The sequence below is a fragment of the Chinchilla lanigera genome, unplaced genomic scaffold (assembly GCF_000276665.1).
Source record: "Chinchilla lanigera isolate Chin_1 unplaced genomic scaffold, ChiLan1.0 scaffold00028, whole genome shotgun sequence".
Taxonomy (NCBI): Eukaryota; Metazoa; Chordata; class Mammalia; order Rodentia; family Chinchillidae; genus Chinchilla; species Chinchilla lanigera.
In genome coordinates, this window is record NW_004955429.1 from 6,996,926 (window position 1) to 6,997,675 (window position 750).

The window sequence follows — 750 nt, forward strand, 5'->3', positions numbered from 1 at the left end:
CCCACTCGCAGCCGGCATTTCCCGACGGTCCACACCCGTGTCAGGGACACCGCCGCAGGAAGGACGGCGTCGCCCACCGTCAGCCAAGCCGGCGCAGCTCGGCGCCCTGAAATGCCTTTTGCGGAGAAAGCAGCTGGAGCCGGGAGCGCGGCTTCCAGAGCCCTGGGATACAGGGAGGTCTCAGCCCTAGCGACAGCGTCCAGGCGTGGCCGCCCCGCTCCAGGGTGCTTTTCGGGGAGAGGCCACGGGGAAGCGGGGGCAGGAAAGGGAGGGCCGGTGAGGCGGGAGGAGAGCGCGACAAGGCCGGGTCAGGGGACCGCAGGAGGGATGAGGGTCTGACTGCGGCACAGGCCACCGCCAGGTCCACCCAGGTGGAGCTGGGACGGAATGACACCTGGGAGACAGAAAGCAGGGAAACGAGGAAGGGGTCCAGCAGGAGTTCTCGGAAAGATGGAGATGTATGTCTGACTTGTAACCTGGGCTCAGGAGGGGAAGCTAGCATCTAGATCCCCTTCCTCTTCGCGCTCTGTGCAGGGGTAACACGTGTGGGAAATTCCGAATCCGTGCTCTGGAGAGGCCACGCCTACACTGCCTTAATACTGCGCCACAAACCTCACAGGAACACACCGAGTTCAGTACACCACGTTAGATAAAGACCGGGAGGGGAAACAGCCCCGTCTTAGTGGAAGCGTAAGCACTTCAGGTCATCTGCCTCCGAGTCACTGAGTCGGGCAGCGACAGTGAAAATCA